The sequence below is a fragment of the Mastomys coucha genome, unplaced genomic scaffold, assembly GCF_008632895.1.
Source record: "Mastomys coucha isolate ucsf_1 unplaced genomic scaffold, UCSF_Mcou_1 pScaffold16, whole genome shotgun sequence".
Classification (NCBI taxonomy): domain Eukaryota; kingdom Metazoa; phylum Chordata; class Mammalia; order Rodentia; family Muridae; genus Mastomys; species Mastomys coucha.
Genome location: NW_022196898.1, coordinates 65208744 through 65227649, shown reverse-complemented (window position 1 = coordinate 65227649; position 18906 = coordinate 65208744). Strand labels below are relative to the sequence as shown.

Sequence of the window (18906 nt, the reverse complement as noted above, 5' to 3'; positions counted from 1 at the left end):
AAGACATCCAGTCTTTGATACATGGTTACAGCAGCCTTCATAAACAAATCTACTAGGCAATTCCTATCAAAGTATGATAACCTCTAATGATATTTTACATTTGTTCACCATTTTATTGTGAAGGTTTGGAAACAGCTGGCAAATGGATAAAACTATTCACAAGAAAAGATTACTGAAGGGAGGTCTTGAGAACCACTAATGGCTACATAATTTTGGTGACATTTTCCAGGTTATAATTGGATTTTTCCTCTCTCAACTCAGGGGAAATTTAAATATTTTTGCATGAAAGTAATATATATATAAAATACTTAATTTGCCTATGGCTTTACTGTGACAAATTTAAATTCCAGAGTCATTTTCATTATGAACACAAATGGAATGCTAATTAATGTTACTATTAGTCTCAGAAAAACATAGTTATGAAGTAAAACTGGTAAGTGGTACTTTTTCTATTCCTCAAGCTAAATAATGCACCCCATTTGAAATGACCTAAGGAACATCAGTAACTTAGCTTAATTTCACAGCAACTATTCATCATTAGTCCTTAGAGCAGAGTAATAATGATGATTACAACAATAAGAGACTGGACATTATTACTATTTTGTAATGTTAGCCACATCCTTAAAAGTGGATATTAGCAGAAAAGATTTCCAAGGAGAAACTCATATGATTGTATTGTATCAGTGGTATACTGTTATTGCCCAAGATTTCCACAATCTTCTACATTTTATTAGTATTTTTACATTTAGAATCCTATTCTGTATTAATCGATTTTCATTCATTGTGCCTCTGTGCCACAAGTAGTTCATAAACATGGGCAAAGCATCCATGCAAAAATCACTGTGTTCACTATTGATTGTAACTTCTATTGAACACTTTCACAAAATGGTTGAAATTTATAGCTCCAATAACCTTGTATGCTCTAGAGTACTGTGGCCATGAGCTATGTAAAATTTCATACAGTGGGAGTGAGATACAGAGGGAGGGAGAGGGGTGCAGGACGAAGAGAAGGGGGAGAGAGGAAGAGGGAGACTTTATGTTAAACAAGATCTCATCTTGAGTTTTAAACCATAAGATTTCTGGGAGTTCCAAATGGCAAACATCTCTCCTTTGTAGTCTAACATCCATTCTCATAATGTTTGAGTTTGCTGAAAGGGGAGAGAAAAATGGTTGGTAAAAGAATATATCCTCCCTGTTTAAGTAAATGTACACATCATCACAGACTTGCTAGACCATAATCGAGAGGCCAGAGCTAGTATGTGGGAAGCTGTGAAATGCACCACACTGGGGCTCCTATTTATAGAAAGGAGTCTAGGGGGTGAGTAATGTCTGCTTCTGGAAGGAATAGACAGATTTGGTTTTATTCCACCAGCTTTAACTCAGACCACAGAAAGTCATCAAGTGCCATCTTTGTCTCCCTGTGATTTCAGCAGTCCACTCTAATAGTGGTCCAGGGTTGATCAGAAGTACACACAAGTAGGGTACTTTTCAGTGAGTCCTCACATCTGCACTTTCAGACCTGTGACCACACAAAGGCTCACAGCATCTTTTGTCAATAGCAGCATAATTGTAATGTAAGTTTCTATTAGATCAGTTACTGAGAAGAAGGCACTATGGCGTTACTGATCGTTTTGGCTTTCTGTGATATGAGCTGAACCAGCCCCAATTTTTATAACAATTTTTTCATTTTATCTTGCCAAATTCAGTGTAATGAAACTAGTTCTGATTTCTATCATTCAAAAAAGTGGCTTCTGTTTTCTAAATCTAAAAATACTCAAGTATGTTTATAAGTAAGCAGAGGATGGCCTAGTTGGTCATCGATGGGAAGAGAGGCCCTTGGTCCTATGAAGACTCAATGCCCCAGTGTAGGGGAATGCCAGGGCCAGGAAGCAGGAGAGGGTGGGTTGGTGAGCAGGGGAAGGGGGAAGGGAATAGGGACTTTTATCAGAGGGGAAACCAGGAAAGGGGATAACATTTGAAATGTAGATAAAGAAAATATCTAATAAAAATTAAGTAAGTGTAAAGAAGAAAGTAAAAAATACTCCATAAGTTATCCAAAATGCTCGTCATGTGTTATCTTAAGCATACTTTTTTTTAGGCAACTACAACATCACTTAGAGGTCTAATGGAAACTCTGTGTTCAATGACATGGGTTCTTCTGAACATAGGGACATAGGCTTCCTTTGTTTTCTTCCCTACCTGTGGTTACCTGCCACCTTGATTTGGGATGTTATGATTTTACTTATGTATTGCTGAGATGTGCAATATAAAAAATTTAAATCCATGCCAAGATTTCCTCTTTCAGGATTGACCTGTAGTGACTGATAAAGGACTCTGTGATGAGACATTGTTCTCCCTTAGATTCTGAGAAGTTTCTGCTGGTCTGCTCACCTATTGACTGAGATGCAATCTATATTTTATCTGTATAGCACCAAACCCAAGAAGAGCAAAGACTATGACTTGCTACTTTTCAACATGAAAGCTGCTTCTTTATTAGAGACCTCACTACAAACATCACTGGGTAGCTGAAGCTAACTTAGCTGGAAAAGATGTTAGAGACACTGTGTTGCCTGCTTGCTTTAATTGGCTTTCCTTGCTGTGATGAAGCATCATGACCAAATGAAACCTGGGGTGGGAGGTGGGGGGGGGCGTTTATTTTATCATGTAGTTCTACATCATTCATTGTCCATCATAGAAGTTGGAGCAAAAAGTCAAGGCAAGAACCTAGAGGCAGGGACTGAAGCAAAAATCATATAGGAACATGGATTGCTGGCTTACTCTTAATGGTCTGCTTAGCCTGTTTACTTATACATCCCAACACCACCTGTACAGGGTTGGCACCACTCACATGGGCTCAGTCTTCCCACATGAGTCACTGATTAAGAAAATGCCCCACAGGCTTACATACAGGCCAATCTTATGGAAGTATTTCCTCAATTCTGTAGCTCCTCTGCCCAGATAACTCTAACTTGTAAAAAACGAAAACACAACCAGGAAACCACACATGTATAAATAATATTTTTCTAATACTGGAAACTCTTTTCCTAAGTAGGCATGTCTCATTGTCTTTGATCACCATTGTTATTGAAAGAGACATATTGTCATTCTGCAGCTCAGTTTTTTGTAGTCAATTTTATTTTATTCTAAAATGTGTTCATAAGATTTTAAGATATGTTCTGTATCTTAGTCTCAAAAGAATGAGGAGGACCCTGTGCGTTTTTTAAAAGATTAGTTTGCTTAGGAATGAAAACGTGGGGAGAGTTGTATTTTTCCTTATCTGTAATAACTGCTTTGGCATTATTTTTGTGTCCAATATTTCTCCTGTGTTATCTCTTTTTTTCTACTGAAAAAATATGGATTTCTACTTTCTAAATATGGGCTTGACCCATATTGATTTCTCATGTCTCACAACTCTTCCCTGTTCTTCCTGTTTTGTCTTTATGCTGTACATCCTTGAATCTGTGTTTTTATTCCATTCAGTATTTTATATTGTAGACACATCACATAGCATATGTTACAATGCCCTTTCTTATCTATATAGATGCTAGAATAGCTAGCTAGCTTTCCAGAGAAACACTAGTTTGTCCCCACCAAATCCTTAGTGATTATCTACCACACCCACAGGAACTATTACAGTGAGGACTAACACACAACCTTGCCTGCAGTGAGATACATTAAATTTAATAAATTATTAGCAAGTGACTATTATCAGGTTGAAATAACTTGAAAATGCCAGAATACTTAAGGGGAAATATCAACAGTTTAAAAATCACATTTAAGGCCATAAATAGCAGAACTGAGGCTACAAAAAAGACAACTCCCATGCTGAGGGGAAATTGGCAGACTCTTCTAAGATAACAGAAATAACAAAAGATTGGAAATAAAATAGATACGTGCAGCTGAAATCGAAGGAGTGGAACATTTATTGAAGTTTTTTTTTCTTCCCCAAAGGAGAAATGTATTAAACTTCAAGACCCAAATCTCCCATTTTAGATGTAATTTTTCCTAAGAGCTGATAGAGAAATAAAACCAGCACTATTGCTCCTTGGAGTGAAACACAACCATTATTGGTTTCACGTCTGTTGTCTTTTCTAGAGTTCTGTTATTTTTTTCCAAATGTCAACCTGAGATAATGGAGGCCATTGGATAACCACATAGGCAGGCCTGAGAGTCATTCGCAGTGGCTCCCCAAGACAGTGAAGGTGATGTTTTCTTTTTACACTGATGTGTGCATGCTACATCCATTTTTCTTGCTACTTGAGTCATAAGATGGAAGGCCTGGGGAGAACAACCCAAGCCAGCATTTGTAAGAGGTCTGTACTTTTGGAGACAGAGAGATTCATTTTTTTCTAGGTGATGTTCCTTGCTGATTTAGAACTAAAGATTCCAAACTTTAAGAGAACATAATAGTAGTTTATATTTATTGGTTTGTGTCTTATTATTTCCATGTGTGTGCATGCACATACTACTACATGGGTGTTAAACTAGAGGACAATTTGCAAGAGTCAGTTCTCTACTCTACTATGAGTCCCAAAGGATTGAATTTAGGTTGTTAGTTCATGGCAAGTACTTTTAGCTGCTGAGTCATCTTGTTATCCCAGTAGAATAGTTTCAAGAATGTCTCTGCCAAAGTTGTTCCCTATAAATAGTCTGTCTGTCAATAACACCTGTAGGGGTTTGAGTGACTCTTGGACCCCAAGTACATGTATCTAAAACCCCTTGTCTCTTTTGGAGATTCTGGATTATTAAATGCTTTTGTCTTTTCTTCCCTTTTTCCTTTTTTTCCTCTTTTCTATTTTCTTTATCTCTTCATTTCTTTCTTTCTTTCTTTCTTTTCTTGAGGGAGTATTTCTGGTTTCATTTTTGTTTGCCATTGCTTCAAATTCAAACTCACTAAGTAGCAAATAGCTTGGCCTTGCTGTTGAAATACTGATCCTTCTGTCCCTACCTGCAATGGGACCAGATCGTTGCCTTGTGTCACCACACCCAGTATATGCAGTTCTAGGCCTGGGCCCCAGGGTTCCACTGTTTTAACCAAGTTACCAAAGAAGCTACACCTCCAACCCCATAACTGCATCCACTTTTTTAAATGCGTACAGTTGCATTACTCAGTTGAACCCTAATAAATCTGTAAAAATGCAATTTAATATATATTTAAATGAAAAAATATTTTAAAATTAAAAAAACATTAGGATAAAACCATCAAGAATATCAATTACCGTGCTCGCTTTGGCAGCACATATACTAAAATTGGAGTGATACAGAGAAGATTAGCATGGCCACTGCCAAAGGATGACACGTAAATTCGTGAAGCGTTCCATATTTAAAAAAAAAAAAAGAAAAGAAAGAAAGAAAAAAGAATACCAATTACCTCAATTCTAAGAGGTTAGTTTACTAAATATATTTTCGTATTGCTGTATATTATACCTGTTGTAATTTGTTCATTACACATATATCCATAGAAATATGGCTTTTTATTTAGGTCTGTCACTGGAAAACATATGAAATCTAGTATTTGCTTTCCAAGCATTTCTTTAATGAATTATAATGACTACAATGTACTATATGTATGCATATTCTTGGAATAAGACTGTTTCTTAATTTTAAAGAGTACATTTACACAGGAAATATTAGATAGACTATATCTTTGTAGAAGCATTTATTAGCTCAAGTATATAGGCTTTAATTACCATGTACACCCTTCCTAAATTGAGAAACTTTGACCTTAAACTTTAATAATGATAATTCCTTATATTGAGAATCAAATTAACTGAATTCACAAATTTAGTGTTCTAATCAATGAAATTGGGACTTTTTCTAATAAATTTGTAGTTGTGAGTGATTGAGATAACATTTAAAGTTCTGTGGTAAATATAACTGTGTATAATACCCTTGATTACTATTTACAAAAATACTTAATGTGTTACTGGATTAATGATTAATGAAAGTCCAAACTAAACCATTTCTCTGAAGTCAAATTTATACTGTGGCACTGTGGGAGAATGAAGTTTTGTCTTTTGTGTGTGAAATGTAATGTTGTAAAATGTGCAAACTTTTTGTATTAAAAATGGATTCTTTTCTCCTATACTTTATTCTGATTACATTCCCCCCCACCAACCTACTGACTACAGTTTCTACCCATCTACCCTCTGCTCTGGATCCATTCAGTTTCTGTCTCTCATTAGAAAAGAATAGGCTTCCAAGAAATAACAACCCTATATGGCAAAATAAAATAAATGTAAAATGAATCAAAAACTTTCATATTGAAGTTGAATAATTTGAGTATTGGTGGTAAATCTTTTTTGACATTCTGGTAGAATGCTGTGCTAAAGCCATCTGGCCCTGGGCTCTTTTTTGTTGGGAGAATTTTAATGACTGATTTAACTGATTTAACTTTTGTTAGGAGGAGATGGTCTATGTGATCCACAGGAGATGTGCTGCACAGTGTGGTAAGGGAGGCTGCAGCTGGTGATCTGTTTTAGTGGTAGGGAAGAGACTAAGAAATTAGGTCTAGGAGAACAGAGAGAGAAGAGCCATAATGTTCCTTTTAAGGCTACCTAAACACATGATTAATAGAGCAAACAAAAGTGGTGTAATATTGATCAATATAATTTCATTAGACAGACTTGTAAGTTCGTTGGAGACAAGAAGACTTTTCAGTTATTATCTTGGGATTTTTATTGATGTGAAAAAACATTATGACCACATCAACTCTGATAAAGGAAAGCCTTTAATTGGGCTGGTTATAGTTTCAGAGATTTAGTACATTATTGTTATGGTGGGAAACATGGCAGCATGCAGGCAGACAAGGAGGTGGAAAAGGAGCGGAGAGTTCTACATCTTAATTTACAGGCAGCAGGAGATTGTCAGCCACACTTGGTGTAGTTTGAACTTCTGAGCCTGCAAAGACCTCCCCAACAGTGACATACTTCCTCCGAGGCTTGATCTACTTCAACACGGCCACATCTTCCTTATGGGGCTCCCTATGAAGCTATGAGGGCCAATCCTTTTCAGAGCACAACAGTTATCTTTCACTGGAAGCCTGAATTCTATCCTAAGTTATATTCTGCTCTTGTTTGTGTGTCTATGTCTGCGTCAGTGTGTGTGTGTGTGTGTGTGTGTTTGTGTGTGTGTGTGTGTGTGTGTGTGTATCACAAAGAGCAGAAGAAATCACCAGATCACCTGAAGCAATTATTACATGCAGTTGGGTGCTGTTCAGTGTATGTAATGGGATTAAATCCAGATCTGCAAGAGCAGTAAATTTTCTGCATCACAGAAGCCTGAACTGTACTTCTTGTCAAGAAACTTTGAAGGAACATATATTTTTATTTATTTCACCTGCATTTTTCATGGAAGAAATCCCACACTTTCTGTAGTAATTCTTCTCTAGCTACTCATTGGGATATTGACTAGTTCCACTATTTCCTCACATTAGATATCTCCCATGCACACCCAGCATCTAGAGTTATTAGAAATCTTCCAAAGACCTTCAGTAGGAACATATAGTAGTGGGTCATCTCAGAAGCCTTCATCTTACTCCTGCATGTGACAAGTTTGGCTCTTTTGCTTTAGTAGATTTCAGTGAGCCAAATTGTCTCAGATGTTCAATTTGAGAACATAAGGAGGATGAGTGACAGACAATAGACCAAAAATAAATCACACAAATCTTGAGATCCCCATACATCTGCAACACTTTGTCACAAAGTAGCAGCATAGAAATTGGTAAGGAGGAGAAGCTGAACTCTATGAAAGAAGGAAAATGATGTATTGTTACCATCTGCTTCTGCTTGGCATGTACTCACTCCTCTAAAGGCCAATTAATTAGATAAGGTTCTTATTAGTGTTAGGATCACTTTAGAAGAGTAGGAGGTATGTCTTAGACTAACTTTCCCAAAGTAAAACATCTATAATTTGACCTGATGCTTACAGACATGCAATGTACTTTGCATTATCAGAGTGTGTTATGCTTTTTTCTGTAAAAAAAAAAAAATCTATATAATGGTTGGTGCATGCTAAGCTGATCTTCATTCCAAAGATCATCCAAAAGATAAGGCTCCAGATTTTACCTTAGTTTTCATCAGGTTTCTCCCTTCTATAGAGAAGAGCAGAGGAGAGGAGGGGAATGGAGGATAGGGGAAGAGAGGAAAAAGAAGGATAGAAGAGGGGAGGAGAGAAGAAAGGAGAGGAGAGGAGTGGAGAGGAGAGGCAAGAGGAGGAGAGGAGAAAACATCCCATCACCTTCAGTTTCAGAATCTCAAAGACATGACTGACCAATTGATCAGAAGCCCAGTACTAAACCTGGAAATAACTGACGGCCTTTGACTCCTTTCCCTATATAATCCACTGGCTGAAGATGAGATGGAACACAGATAATCGAGATGCTAATTCACTGTCATCTCAGATTGTTGTCACAGGCCAATTACAGTATGGAGAATTTAAAAGCCTATGCATGTGAGATTATGTCACCATATCTCACAATTATAATGTAATATGTCAAGTGGTATAGGTAAGTATACCTAGAGAAGTGATATTTAAATCATGAATTAGTGATGAAAGTCAGTGATATACATTAAATGTTCAAGCTGTATTTGTGTTTCCAGAGTAGAGACTGCCACCAGTTGACAAATAAGCACGATATAAGGTTATTTATTTTTAAAGTCAGAATTGTATTCAAAAAATATAATCCTATAATCAAAAGATTAAATTCCCACATTTAGAGGCTCAACTCTCATTTTAGAGATTCAGCCTTCTGGGGCCATCTCTCCTTCCACAGAGGCACAGGGAATGAAGGGTAAAGTCAGTAAAGATGATGGGGTTAGGGTGAGGGTAAGAATTCCCATTCAAGACAACTAGTTCTTTTAGTATAATGTACTGGGCATGTTTGTACACAGGATTTGCTTGATTTTTTTAAAGAATCAAATGCTACCAGATTGAACAAGGAATTTTACAGGGTTAAAGGCTAGGAAGGATTCTGTCAACAGCTGGAAACTCTCTGCCCAGTCATGATCAAGAGCGGATTAAGTCCACATTTGCTCCCACCCACATACAATTTCATCCTATTGAGGTCTTAGTATGTTGTTAACCTAAATCACTGTACAAGAGATTTCTTCTTGCATTTTTTCTTTGTGTTACCTGGTCTGTCTCTTTTTGCTTTGAGTCAATGAATTGGGTATTCACATTGAAATTGAATGCTACAAACATTCAAATAGCCCCAATTTTTTATTCCTTTCCACAAGTATTTATATGTATAAGAGCTTATTTCATTTTCCTATTGGAGCCACCCAGCTGGCTTTTCTAGTGAAAGGAAAGATTTTAATGTGTATTCTTCTTGGGCTGAGTCAATGCTAATAATGAAAGGGAAACTGAAGGGAGGGTTAAATGTAGGTGGTGACTCTATGCCTTTTTTGATGTTGCCTCGCCTACTCAGTAAGCCTATTTGCTCCTTCAGGTGTGGAACACGGAAATGAAGGCCAGTACTGCTCTGTACTTCTCTAGGGAATAATGGGTGTTTATGGAGTTATTTCCTTCCTGGAAGAATGAACACTATCAGCCATTGTCTTGTGGCCTTGCTAGGCAAGGTCTTCCTCTGCTTTTGATTTTTCACTAATTATAATTGTTTGGTGCTATACTTTAATACTTTTTCAACCTTTGTTAAGTTTCCACATCGACCTGCATTATTGTTGAAACAAATATGATTAAAAAAATACTTGTGTTTGCTTCTATGGAACACAGTGGCTGCAAAGATCAGATTTATAAAAACTTACAAGTCTAAGATCTCAAGCTTGGGAGTATTGTTGAGGAAAATATCAATCATAAACATAGTCCACACAGGAAACATTACATGAGCAATGATTTAAATAAATTATCAAACAAATCCTCCAGTTTTCTTTTTGTCCCTTTTGCTTATCCATGTCCTGTGTCTTTAGAACTTAACCTCTTGCAAATTCTGTTAAGGCAAAATTCTCTCAGTTGTTAATTTCTCTTCTTAACACCCCTTGATATCCACCTTAATGGAGAAATGGCATTAATATTTATCAGGTACCTACCAATGTCAGGCACCAAGCCAAGTAATTTTCTCCTGCTATATTTAAACCCACATGAAATTTCTTCCATTTGGAAATAACAAATAAGGACTCAGAATGGTTAAGGTAAGATTGTACAATTTTCTCAGGATATTGAAGATCACAAGAGATTAATGTTTCCAAAAGAAAAACAAAACAAGAAATAGACTCAAAAAGGTGGAGATATATATATATATATATATATATATATATATATATATATATATATCAGAAGTGAATTGTACATTTAAAAAGCTAAGGTTCAGAGTTCTCCAAGCTCCTCCTGAGACAAGCAGCATCTCTTGCACACTCATCCATAGGAGAATGGAAGGACAAGTAAGCCCAAAAAGATGATGGAGTACCAGGGTCAGAAGATACTAGTCATCATTTGAAGACATAAAGTAGCATGGTAGATTAGAATCTGGAGGCAATTTGTTCTCACAAAAGAAAGTGAGACATCAGATATTTATGGAAAGATAAAACTTTAGATCAAGGCTGGGTACTGTGAAGCTTCTTAATGCTGCCCTGGGCTGAGTGACTTTAATCATCAACTTGGCACAATCACTTAGGAATCATTTAGGACTAGCCTCTCAATGAAGGATTATCAAGTTCAAATAGGCTGTAGGAATGTTTTGGAGAATATTACCTTGAACATTAGTTGAGGTGAGAAGAACAGTCAACAATGGGTTCTATCGTTCTCCTGACAGGGGATCCTGGACTGTGTAAGAGTAGAAAAAGCAAGCCGAGGAGCACAAGTATGCATTCATTACTTCACTGGCTTCTGCCTTTGACTGTTGATGTAATGAGACTAACTGCTTCAAGTTCCTATTGCTGTGATTTCACCAGAATGATGGACTGTAAATTGAAATTGTGAAATAAAATAAACCCTTTTTCTCCTAGGTTACTTTGGTCACAGAAACCTAAAACAAAAGCAAGACATGCACTAAGATGTTTTGCAATTTTACAGGTGCCTAAATCAATGAAATTTTGCTTGAAAAAAAATCATAATCAAACTTTCATATTATCTGGAAACAGCAAGTCCTGAAATTTGCTTAAGCTATTTTCTAGACCTGGTTTAATTATTTATGGCAGGATGAAACATGCCCCCTGAATGGGATTAAATATCATTTATTTCATTTTCTACTAATCTTTATACCAACATTTAGAGTAAAGATGATAAGACACGTAAATAGGCAACTTTTCCAACAGAAATAGTCATTCAAGAAAAACGATAAGCAAACCATAAAAACTAGAGCTCAAAAAAAAAAAAACTTTCCCAAAGTAGACATTAAAGAGTTAAGTGAATTGAATTAAAATTCATAAGGACTCATAAGTTCTTTCTAGAATATAAGGATTCCTATGGGGAAAAAATGTAACACAAAATGGTAGTCTTTTCCCAAATTTATCATTACTGAATAGAAATAAACACAGATCAGAAAATTACCAGCATGGCAAGATATGTAAAAGGGTCAATAAGTGGTATTTATAAGCTGGTGGTATTTTCCCAGGGCTAGTGAGGTCATGAACTTCTACTACCACTTTAGTAGACCAGCATAATTCCTTCTTACATACTAAATCTTATTACTATACCCAGAGAGAAGATTATTTTTTACATGGAGACCATCACATAGAAATGGACACAATGCTAAGAGGTCCCTGAGTAGTCTAGGCCCAACAGATACATCTATATCACAGAATCTGCATCTATGACTCACAAAACATCATGGAAGATGGGGGAGGAAGAGCACAAGAATCAGAATAGCTGGAAACCTGCTGTAGATCAGTGTTTCCTAAAAAATGCCTGCATAAGCAAGACAGGCACAATGGCAAATCAGTGGATATGTTAACATGGAAGGGTGAAATCTCATGGAATCCCACAATTAGACAATGAAATACAGGCAACTAATGACTGCTAAGAGAAGAAGAATTAGCCTCTCCCAGATGAGCACCCTTGTTGTTTGTCCAGTGTAGAATGGTCAGCCTTGAAACCATACATCTACAAACAACAAAACAAACTAAACAGGGTGGTAGTCATACGTATTTGTGATATATAAGTGTGTGTCACTGGACATATGTATAAAACAATAATAATCAAAGAAAATAGACTATTAACTTGAGATGGGAGAATTTCAAGAGAGGAACTGAGGAGAGGTGAAGGGGTCTAATGTTTTGTGTCTCCTCATCTTCACCAGAAAGCTTCTACTCAGTTACTTCCTACTAGAAGGGTCCTAATCTAGATCACAAAGTGCTAGTGGGCAAGGACCTTGTGCTCTAAATCGGTTCTTTTTTTTGTTTGACCCCTCTCTGAGGTACATACATGGAAAAAAATCACTACATATATGATGTCAAAATTAAGTAAAATTTATTCTAAAAGTTGATTCATACTTAAATGTGTATGGATTGAAAGGCAAAGATCATATATATTGTTGGGAGACTGAAAAATATACGTGACTGAATTTTCGTCTTATCAATCTTAGATTCTTTCATTTTCCCTCACAGACTCAATGTTTACTACTTTCTAGTTTCCTTTGTCATAATAGAAATATTACAAATCAAGTGTGTTCTGTGGCTAGAAATTCACTATGGCCTGAATTAGAACATAATAGAGTAGGGTAAAAAATTTGAACATGTAGAAATCAGTGGTGAAGACATGCCAAAATATGTTCAAATTCAAGTGTATTTTTGACAATCATCTGTCCAATATTTCAGCAAAATGTGCTCTTTATACTGTTTCTAGAAGAAGCCTGGGCTGTCTGCCATTGGTCAATACTCAGGAGACAACAGTTGAAGGGAAGGAAGCAGGGTAATTTAAGGACCAGACGCCATCATTTTCTACACATTAATGCTGACTTTAATCAAATGTGCTTGGGGTTACTTGGTCTGTGCAAATATTTTAGGGTTTAGATGGCTGTGAAGAGACACCATGATCATGGCAACTCTCATAAAAGAAAATATTTCATTGAGGCTGGCTTACAGTTACAGAAATATAGTCCATTATTATCATGGCCAGAAGCATGACAGTGTACAGACAGGTCTGGTACTAGAGGAGCTGAGTGTCCCACACTGTTTTCAGTTTAAGCATATAAGACCTCAAAGCACATCTCTACAGGGACAGGCTTCCTCTAATAAGGTCACACATGTTCCTGCAAGGCTACATCTCCTAATAGTCCCATTCTCTATGGCCAAGTGTTCAAACACATGAATCTCTCTATGGGGAGGCATTTCTATTCAAACCAACACAGCAACTGACGTTTAAGAAGGGAATGTATAGAAGTTGCTGGATGCCCTGTGTTCTGAAAATCCAAAATGATATTTAACTGTTAAAATCTTGGGTGGTGCCACACTTTAGAATTTAGAACACCAGGTTCAAGAATATGATCGGCGAGGTACAACAGCCTTGTGGAAGAGCACAAAACACCTCTCCCAAGGACTGGCCAGTTAGTTCTACAAAACAGAAAAAAAAATTATTTAAAATGCAGTCTTTGGTGGCAGAACTAACGAACCACAGTCTTACAGCCATTTAAATCAAAGAGCAATAGCACAAGGACCTACTATCTAGACTTAACTAATGAAGGGTTGAGTAGAGATTACTTAGAAAACTTTCTGATACACTGTGAATTCTAAATAAACAATACTTATTGTTAGTTATTAATGAGCTGTAAGAATCGCTTTTAACTGATTATATCCATAGTTCAGAAAAAGCCTCCAATCCTTCCCCCAACTCTCCCATAAGAGTCTCCAAGCTCCATCCAATGTTTGGCTCTGAGTCATATGCTGGGTGGACCCTCTCAGAGTACAGCCATGCTAGGCTCCTGTCTGCAAGCATATCAGCCTATCATTAATAGTGTCAGGGATTGGTGCATGCCCACAGGATGGATCTTTAGTTAGGCTGCTTATTGCTTGGCCATTCCTTTAGTCTCTGCTCCATCTCACCATTGGCAGGATAAATTTCATGTTGGTGTCCCTATCACTCCACTGGGGTTCCTACCTGTTTACAGGAGGTGGCCTCTTTAGGTTCCATATCACCACTACTGTGAGTCATGGTTAAGGTCACCCCCATTGATTCTTGGGAGCTCCCCACCCCCAGCCATAGGTCTCTGGCATCCTGAAGATGTCCCCACCCCCACCAGCTGCAGATTTCCATTCATTCTCATCACCACCTGGCCATCTCCCCTATCTCTCCACACACTTGATTTCTCCATGCCTATCATCTCCCCCATCCTTTTCCCTCCCTCCATCTGCCTATTTTATTCCCCTCTTCTAAATGAGATTCAAGCATCCTCACTTGTGCCTTCCTTTTTGTTTAGCTTCTTTGGGACTGTGGAGTAGAGTATGGGTATCCTGTATTTTACAGCTAATATCCACTTAAAAGTGAGTACCTTCAAAGAGATAGAAACATCACAGGAAGACTAACAGAGTCAACTAACATGGACCCTTGAGGGCTCTCAGAGACTGAACCACCAAACAAATAGCATACAGTGGCTGGACCTAGGTACCTCCCCATCTATGTAGCAGATGTGCAGCTTTATCTTTATGAGGGTCCAGAACAACTAGAGCAGAGGTTAGTCCTAAAGCTGTTGCTTATCTGGGGAATCTATTCCCCTAACTTGTCCTGTCTGGCCTTAGTGGAAGAAGCACCTAACCCTGCAGAGACTTGATGTACCAGAGTGGGGTGGATATACCCAGGGAGGCCATCCATTTCAGAGAAGAGTGGGAGAAAAGGGGGAGGAGAAACTGTAGGAGGAAAAACAGGGAGAACAGTGATCAGGATGTAAAGTGAATGAACAAAAGAAAAATATACAAACACATGTGCACACACACACACACACACACACACACACACACACAAATAAAAGCCTCCAAAATGGTGGTTCACATTTACAAGAAAATTGTATCTTTATAAAGGAAATCTCAATTTGTAATATTTCCCTCTCTGAACCAGCAAGTGAGGGATGAGCAGGTCACAGGAAATACACCAGTGGAAACAGAATCAAACATTCACCTCTATTTGCTTTCATAGGGCCTTTACTTGTTAAGTCCCCAGAACTAGACTTCTGGGGACCACCCTTCCTGCTCCTAGAGAAAACAATGGTATTAAAGCCTGATTTTCAACCACTTCTTTGGGATTTACATAGACATTGTCCACATATAACTGATATATATACACACACATATATATGTATATATATATCCGTTTTTTAATAAGATGATCCAGCTACCAACTAAGAAATTTATATATATTAGATACATTTGATATATAATGAATAATATATTATGATATATATGATATATAATATATATAATACATTTAAAACTGCATTGTAAAACCTCTGAATGGTATAATATATAATGATATCTTATATATATTGTATTTATAATATATAATATTTCTAATATATGATATATGTGATATATATTAGAAAATTATATATATATGGTTATTTTTCTAATTTAGAATCATATATAAAGCACTAGTGCATGTGTGTGTGTGTGTATGTGTGTATGTGTATGTGTGTGTGGGGGGGAGTGTGTGTGTATGTGTGTGGGGTGTGTGTGTGTGGGGGGTGTGTGTGTGTGTGTGTGTGTGGTGGGGGGTGAGCAAGAATCAGATGTTTGCTGCACTGACCTTCACCTTACTTTTAAACTATTTACTCATTTTTTATGTCTATGAGTGTTTTACATGCATATATGTATGAACATCATGTGTTGCCTGGTGCCCATGGAGACCAAAAGAAGGTGTCAGGTCCTGCAGAACTGTCATTTCAGATAGTCTTAAGCTGTTGTGTGGGTGCTGGCAACTGCTCTCGAGTCCTCTGCAGGATCAGCCAGTGCTCTTCACCTCCGAGCCATCTCTTTGAGCCTCTCCACCTTGTTTTAAAGAGGTAGCATACTGAGCCCGGAGCTCACCTGTTGAGTAACTGTCTAGCCAGGGAGCTCTGGACACCTACCTGTCTCTGCCATCCTCCCACAGCACTGGAGCTTCAGACCATATGACAGGGTCTGGCTTTTATGTGAGTTCTGGGGATTCAAACTCAGCTCCTCATGCTCACACAGCAAGCTCCTTGCTCACTGAGTCAACACCTCAGGCCCAGATATGTACTGTTAAATTTGCTGATAATGCATGACCAGTCCATTATCCAATACTGTAATTTCTTATTCACAAGAGATAGAAATTTCAGTACTTTCAGAATTATTTTTCTAAAAAAAACCTATACTTTGCTGAATTCTTTATAGAGTACCAGTTTCAAGTTTCATGATTATTTTTCAGAATCTTCTTTCTCAAAACAACTATAAATATTGTATTAGAAACACTTAAAGGTGATAATGACAAGATTTCTTCTGGAACTGACCGTTGAAAGGAAGATAAAATAGGCTTGTGGCTTATTTCCTGTTATTTATCCATTTGTCATGTTAATAAATTGCAATTGACAGAGTAAACCAGCTGGCTGTTCTTTCTATCTCCACAAACCTATTTATATGCACCTTATAAATGTTTTATGGGTAAATTTTCCACCTCATTTTTACTTAGAGTAATAGTAAAAAAAAGAAAAAAAACTGTTGAAGGACATATTCTCATGTGATCATAGTCTTTTGATGACTTCAAATAATTAATTTAAATTCACACAGCATCAGAAAACTGTTCCTTCTTTTCATCTATTTATTACTTAAACAAAATGATTTTTTTCTTGCATGCCTTTAAGATGAACATTTTGAAGGCCTAATGACAAGGTCACCAGTATATTGTAATTTCTTATTGACTCATGGTTATGAGAAACAGTAATAAGTTATTCATCGAATATTTTGGGGAAAGTATCCCATTTCAGATCCTGAGGAGGTTGTGGCAAACAATACTGGCATAGTTCTTCATGAAAGTTAATAAATAATGAGGAAGGCATTGTTGAAAATAAAGCCTCTATTTATCTACATCTTTATCTCTCTTTTTGTTCTTGTTTTATTGTTGGTTTACTATCTAAATGCTGAATATTGAACAGGGCCCAGACACTGTGAGCACATGCTCTACAGTTGACCTACACCCTTGGCTGGGCACTTTAAAAATCTAAGAGTTTAATTTGAGCATCCAGTAATTCATGAGTTGGGTAGCTCCAGACTTCAAGTAGTTTTGTGTTCCACTGGGAAAGACAATAAAAAGAGAATTTTTTTATGATGTCCCCACATACAGATATAGACAGTTTGGATGTATTATTGCATCCTTGTATTTATTTAACTTATGAAAACATTTAAAGAAGTAGCATCTTGATAGCTGCTTATCCCCTTGATTGGTGTTTATAAACAATATTCTGTGAAAGTGGCATTTCCAAAGAAATTATACTACAGCACAGTACCTGTTAATAATTCAAAACCAGAAAACAAATGAGAGAGATAAGTACTGGGAGGCTTATCAGATAAGGGCTAGTTTAGACTTCTATATTCATAGTTGGTCCAAGTGCTGAGAGTAAGAGACTGTCAAAAGCTCAGCCCTGTTTGAGACATCTATAACCCACCATCACACACCTCCTCAAGGCTCAGGGATATATAAGAGCCAGAGGAAGGAGTGCTTATGTAATAATTTCTGGTTGTGACATGGACATTGCACCTGTGAACTCATAGCCACTCTGGCTAACTGCACAAAATCAAGACCACAAGACCAGAAAAAATATCATACATATTATATATAATTAAATATATATGTATAAGAGAGAGAGAGAGAGAGAGAGAGAGAGAGAGAGATGGAGGAGGGACAGAGGGAATGCAGAGGAGGGGAGGAGGGGAGAGAAGGGAATGGAATAGAAAGAAATGAAACAGAACAGGAAGGAAAAGGAGGACATGAAGTTGTGAGGGGGCATGTTAGAGAATGTATTAAGAGAATAAGACAATAGATCTGGAGTGAATTTGATCAAGGCACATTTCATAGCTGTATGAAATTTGCCAAAGAATAAGTAAAGGATATTCTAAAAGTAAATAACTGAGTAAAAAGGAAGCCATTGTTTCTGATCTTGTAAATCTGACCTAATGGTCTCATGATCGCTGGGTAAACTTTTTGGTATGGATGTTTGACAAAGTTATCTATCTGGAGAATGACAAAGAATGGACCTCTCGTCTGACTCATATTCTCTCTAAGAATGCAGTAGAAATTGTCTCAGTGTACAGTTAGGTTTGTCTGACTCTACCTGGCTGGGATGATGTAATGCCTAGCAGTGCAGTCACCTGATACACCACTGGTGATTACGTTTGTTGTTTTATGTTACACCTTTTTCTTAAGAACATATTTCTTAAGAAATAAGCATAGTTTCAACCTATGCTTCCAGTCCTAGACTGCTTGGCTCAGAATAACGTACCTTTTTATTTTTTCTTTTGAACTGATCATTATTTTATGCTGATGAATTATTTTTTAACAATAGAATGATTACATAAAAAGATTTACTTTCAGTTGCAATAAATGTGGCAAAGCAGAAACCATGGTACCTATGAGACATTCAGTGTCAATCATGGTATGTCAGGACCATACAGGATTACAAAGAAGAAAATGACAGTTACTTTGTCAAGAGCCTGAACTGGAGAGGTCTATGAAAAGAAGATGACACATAGGCAGAAATGTCAGGATACTAAGACTCCCTGAGAATTCCTAGTTAAGTCTTCAGAGAACTTTACATTTTATGTGATATAAAAGAATAAACATGAGATGGCAGAAATGAGGGAAAATACAATCTAAGCAAAGGATATAATTTTTAATACACTAAGATAAACATATACTTGGGGAAAATTTCACATCTCTGATCATTTAACATAGCTAATGGCTATTATATATGAAATTCAATAGTGAACATAAGCATTTCCTGACCTCATA

The 18906-nt window shown here is 37.0% G+C and overlaps 1 protein-coding gene and 1 non-coding gene across 3 annotated transcripts in view; one reads left to right on the top strand and one right to left on the bottom strand.

Moving 5' to 3' along the window:
• Positions 1 to 18906, bottom strand: part of Plppr5 (phospholipid phosphatase related 5) — a 274811-nt gene that overhangs the window by 202677 nt on the left and 53228 nt on the right. The gene's annotated exons all lie outside the window — the stretch shown is intronic.
• Positions 5221 to 5327, top strand: LOC116094491. Its single transcript, XR_004120147.1, has one exon. It is a non-coding gene; the product is annotated as a U6 spliceosomal RNA (small nuclear RNA).